This window comes from Schistocerca nitens, chromosome 2 (genome assembly GCF_023898315.1).
Source record: "Schistocerca nitens isolate TAMUIC-IGC-003100 chromosome 2, iqSchNite1.1, whole genome shotgun sequence".
Taxonomy (NCBI): Eukaryota; Metazoa; Arthropoda; class Insecta; order Orthoptera; family Acrididae; genus Schistocerca; species Schistocerca nitens.
In genome coordinates, this window is record NC_064615.1 from 329,780,163 (window position 1) to 329,786,162 (window position 6,000).

Sequence of the window (6,000 nt, forward strand, 5' to 3'; positions counted from 1 at the left end):
ATACCTGTCCTTTTTTCCCCCTAAGCTAAGTCTTTCCGCTCCCGGGATTGGAATGACTCCTTACCCTCTCCCTTAAAACCCACATCCTTTCGTCTTTCCCTCTCCTTCCCCTCTTTCCTGATGAGGCAACAGTTTGTTGCGAAAGCTTGAATTTTGTGTGTGTGTTTGTGTTTGTTTGTGTGTCTATCGACCTGCCAGCGCTTTCGTTCGGTAAGTCACATCATCTTTGTTTTTACATATATTTTTCCCACGTGGAAAGACTTACCTTGTGTATGTGTGCGCGAGTGTATATCTCTATGGCGTTCCAGTACGTATACAAAAACATGAGTGTATTCGAAAGCAACGTTGTGTCAAAATTTCAAAGCAATCAGTAAAAGCTTTCCAGAGATTTACAATTTTGCACAAACAAACATTCACATTTTCACTTATACAGACTGCTGTCTTGGCCTATAACACCTTGTTCCGTCTCTCAAGTGGTGTGGTTCTAAATGAACATCCTATCTGATGGTTAAACTGTTTACTAGATGAACTCCCCTCTTTCCACCAGATGAAGGGCCCCTATTAAAACACTTTACTGTCTTATTATTTAAGTGTTAAATTAAGTGAGAAAAAATATAAAGTTGCAGAGGAAACAGGACTCTCTAAGAACTGGGAAATCACTCACAACCCTGTGGCTCCAGAGACAGAGGAGGATGGGATAAGATGATGAAAAATATTTTCAAACAATGTTTTGCTCGTGACAAACCAGGGTATTTGATACCAGTCATCAGCTATTACCAATGACATCGGGCTAGGCCCCAAGATGTAATATACATGATTTCAAAATGGCAACAAATAAACTTAAATGTTTCCATTGTGTCAAAATATAAACATGAAATATAGTCGTACCAATTCTTAATAATAAATACTGAACCTACCTACTGTGACTACTACAGGAAACTTGGGGTTCTGGGAGGGGAAAAATTAAACTCTAACACAACAAATGCAAAATTACATTAACAAAGAAATACACGAAAAGCAACAATGACAGGAAAAGACACAATATGAGCAAGCAAAATTTAACTAGAATCGAAATAAAATCATTTGAGCTGGCTTTATAGCTAAACTTGAAAGGCCGATACTATTATAAAAATTCTAAAATGTTTTTCTCATAACTTAATAAAAACATGAAAAATACAAAACCATAATATATCAAGTGAGCATGTAAATGGAATACTGCCCCTCCCACAATAGTATGACTATAGGCCCCAGCCTCGCAGTCTTATATGAAACAAACCCATCTGACATGATACTATACTCCTCTGCGACATACTCTTCTACTATGAAATATAGACACCCTTACTACAGTTTATCATCATAACAATCCCCACCACAAACAGCTGCTAAAAAAACCCAATTACCAACAACTCTATGCCTCCTACCACTCTTCCTCTTACTGAAGCTCAACTCATCTATTTCTAGTATCACTGCCCCCCCCCCCCCCCAAAAAAAAACGATACTTAATGCTTAATGAATTTTCCACACACATCTCTGCAGAATGAAAACAAATCAATTACTGTGCTTGCAGAAACATCCATGAAATGGATGACATATGTCACTGATGACTGATAACAAAAACAGTATGTCAACATATGTAATAACACTTAAGCACTGAATCTCGACCTCTCAACCCAAGTCCCGCATCTGATGGACACCCACAATTTATCCCTAAGGCACTTCCACATGTATCCATTGGAATGTGTGACATTTAAAATATTCCCCGTCACTCAACATCTGGAAAAATTTAATGAATTTAACATACCTCAACTCACACTACTTCATTCAACTATTGAAGATTAATTTTGGATTCATGTTGCAAGAAATAACACATCACAATCACAACAAAAATAACCAACTAACCAAACAAGCCTTATACTGCAGATTACATACAATATGAAAAACAAGTGAATATACCATACAAATAAAAGAAAGGATACATACATCACACAGTTACAAGAAACAAAACAGCCACTAAAAGGAACATTTCAAAAACAAAATATGTTTGGCGACAATTCAAAATAAGCATAAGGTGCACATATAATTCACATCTTGTGTAAATTGCAATCACTGTTACTGAGACAACAATAACTAATATTTAACATCTGGAAGTTTACAAGCTTAGCATCATAGACAAATTGTCACAGCTCAAAAGTGAGGAGTGGTACTGAACATTCGAATTAGCCCCTTAGCTGTATCAGTAAAACAAAATGTTAATAATTTCTTGGTTGAAATCTTGTAAGTACTGTTAGTTCTGAAGCGTCATGTTACATGCAACTGCAGAAAAAATGAGTATATGTTTACTAAATTTTTGACAACAAAGCAGGAGAAGCAAATATAAAACTTCATTCACACAATTAGGTAACTCAATAACATTGGATTATCTTCTTAATCAGGTTTTTGAGGGATTCAATTAATTTTTTACCCAAAAAGTATCTTTCTGAGTTTTTGATCCTTTGCTACAAAGCCTGCTCTAAATCCTTAACAGTTCACTGGCATGACTTGCCTATAGTAATAAAACATACAATAATTCCACAGCAATCCAACCCATGTGTCAGGCCGATTCTGTAGTCACAAACAGAGACCATATTGATGTGTGTGTTTAAAATCTCTGCAACACTACTATTACCATCATCCATAATTAGAGTAGGCCTATATGTATGATAACATGAGTATATCACACTTTGTGAAAAACTGCATCAGCTCAGTAAGTTACACAAATACATCCATTCTGAAATGTAAAAACATCAACTTTCAATGACATGTAGGCAACAAAATTGTAAACGACATCACAAATGGAAAACACAACAAACCAAATTTCTTCCTTCCACATTGAACAATGATAAATGCCAAATGACAACACATGATCATTATATGAGTGCAGAGGCTTTTTTGGACACAATTTGTAATTTTAAGTGTAGATCACATTATGTAATACATAGTTATGTGGTACAAAGGGCAATCTACACTGAAACCTACAAATCAAATTATAGCTGCAACAAAGACAAAAAGAAACCAGACTGGATGAGATGCATTAGACCGTGATACATCCATTCCCTTTTCTCTCAAAATCAGCTAGGTACTTATATTGGGGGTGAGGGGACAAGGGTGTTACTCACTATGGGAACCTAAGTCCATAATTCCCTACCGCTTTGCAAAACAGGCATTCATAAAATAGATATCAGATAATGCATGGTCCTAATCAAGCACTTCACAGTGCTTTGCAGAGTTTAGATGCAGATGGAGAACACTAAAGCATCACAAACAAGCACACACTAACATAAACATGTGAGCATTTAATAAGAAATGTCATACTATGTTTAATAAATTAGATGTTCACATAAAAGAACTATTAACCACACTGGATGTAAAAGATTAATTAATCTACACCTGTGAAACATAGCTATAAGCCTACATATATGACTTTCTCAAGTAACAGCAGACAACTTGTACTAATTGTGGATGGCATGACAAATATCATGATGCAAACTTATCTGTCAATCCTCTATTCTTCAAACGAGTTAAAAATACACAATCCTCATTGATCATACACTTACAAATGATAAGGCAGCACAACTTCAGAACTCCTCTAATTTCTTTCTAATTGATTCATAGGATCAACCCTACAATATGAAATGCACACAACATTGAATTTGCAGTATGTACTATGCCCTTGGCATAAATAGTCTTACAAATAACAGGCTGGAAACTATGGTTGGCTTTGAATTTCCAAATCATTACGCTGTTCCAAATGTAACAGTTGACAACAAAAGTTACAAGAAATTCTCATTGCCTAAATTGTATGCATTCAATCTGAGAAAATGAATATTGAATCAATTCAGTTATTAAGGACCGTACTCATTACTAAGTCATTAAGCATGTCTAAAGATTAATGGCAAGACACACACTGAAATATGTAATCAGGAAAAATGTAATGGGGAATCTTTTCTTTATTTCGTTTTCATTTAGAGTGATCACCAGTGAGAACATCTCTAATTATTACGCAGGCAATAATCTGAAAATAATTTACTGTGTTTAAATTGGCGGATACCACAACGAAACGACAACAAAATAAAAAGTAGAAAAACATGGATGCGTAAGTCAGGCACCTACTGTTATCAAACAAGGGTATGTTTCAGAAATAAGTATGCTGTTTCTGACGTTTAAAATCCGTGCAACATTTTTATTTTTTTACATTTCGAATCATTTCCAAAACATAAAAATTTCGAAAAATTACAGTAAGTAAAACACATAGTCACTCGACATACGTTAAAGCAAAGTATTTCAAACAAATTCTTTTACACTTGTTTCATGCTATTACGGTAATAAAATGCGTTTAATACTGTACGTGTTGGGGTAAGATCTAAATTTTTTGATCTTGACGTATCTATGAAAGCTATCATCTTTGAAACAAGCCATTCGCTTATAGTCAATAAACAGCAGAAGCATGTTTCAAAATAAAACAAAATGCCGAATGTTTACAAACATGATCACCCACCACATTTTTACTAACATTTTCTAGCAATAATGTTTCTCTCGAAGTTATGAAGCATGCTGAAGTCATCCCAAACAAAACGCGTAACCCCAAAAAACGCACGTGGCATTGAAAAATAAACAACTCTGCTGATTTTGGGGATACACGAAGCATTTCCTATTGTAAGGGTAGCAAAAATAAAACGATTTGGCACAGAAGTGTCAAATAGCTTAGGTACAACGTGCTCCAATTGCGAATTAAAAGCGTAGTAACCATGTGCTTTCAGGATTCCCTACATATTTGCGTACGGGTGTTGCTTCAATCCATCACATCGTCAAGACACCAATCACTATGCACATTTTCTCAAGCGTAAGTTCGTGAAGACGCATAAACACAGTGATACGTACCAAATACGACGAATCCTTGAGAGCACTGCGCATTTAAGGGCAGCAGGCGCCCTGGCATTCCTCGCGTCACAGCTCGCAACTCGTGTTTACGCCGAAATGCCGCGCTGTTTCAACTAGAAAATTGCACAACAATTTGTCACAGTCACACTGACAACATTTCACTACACTTATTTTCGGCAAGTTGTTCAGAAACGTCACCCAGGAGAAAAAAATAGGCTACGAGTGGCTTTGCCAAGGGCATGCAGTTCCTCATGCGCAATACCCAACACTTTATTATTCGAGGTCAATGAAACGTAATATCATCACAAACTTCGTCTTTCTCCGATGAACAATCACACGAATCAGCTATTCAGATTATAAATTATCTTCGTCTGTCCTATAGTCGCACAAGTAACACTCAACGTACAAACTTTTATGAATTAACAGACGGGAAAAATGTGCTAGCACAAAAATCAATAATTCACTAGAAGTTATTAAGTCTTACGGGTTTACAGTTTCATCAAAAACATTCACTAAGTAACGCTATTGTCCACAATCTAGCTGCCACTAAAAAAGATAACCACTTGACTTGCATTTTGCTACTATCATTTGCACACGCTACAGCAAAATACTCCTTCACATCCATCTTGAAAAAGGTCATGTGTGTGTACGGGCTGTCGTTGTAAACAAGCGCTGCGCATGCGCTTCACGTGACCACATGCCAGCGTATTAATGCGTCATCCATTGTTAGGGGGACAATTGCTTCAAAACATCAATTATTTTTCTTATTACACTGATTCCAAGTTTACCTCGCGGCAATAAATAGACTGAGAGAAGCCTTAAATACGAATCTGTTCGTGATTTTCCATTCAAGAGCCAAGAATACATGCACACATTCATCGATTTCTTGGAATTCGTGGTAGTCATGCCTAATATAAGAAGCGGGCGTGTGTTGAAGCTAAGTCCGTAGGTGTATTAGCAGACAGAAACTAAAATTATAGAGGAAAACTGTTATAAACCTCGAAGACTTTGAACTGACAATAATATTCTCAGTCGACAAGGTTTGCTGACTCAACTGCAGTTGTCATTACTCAAGGAATGCAT

The 6,000-nt window shown here is 36.3% G+C and overlaps 1 protein-coding gene across 1 annotated transcript in view; it reads right to left on the reverse strand.

Moving 5' to 3' along the window:
* LOC126236127 (insulin receptor substrate 1) overlaps positions 1–5,547 on the reverse strand; it is a 208,489-nt gene extending 202,942 nt beyond the window's left edge. The window contains exon 1 of the mRNA XM_049945202.1: positions 4,918–5,547. The gene's annotated coding sequence lies outside the window, so the exon portion shown is untranslated. The remainder of the gene's footprint in view (positions 1–4,917) is intronic.
* Positions 5,548–6,000: the final 453 nt, after the last annotated feature.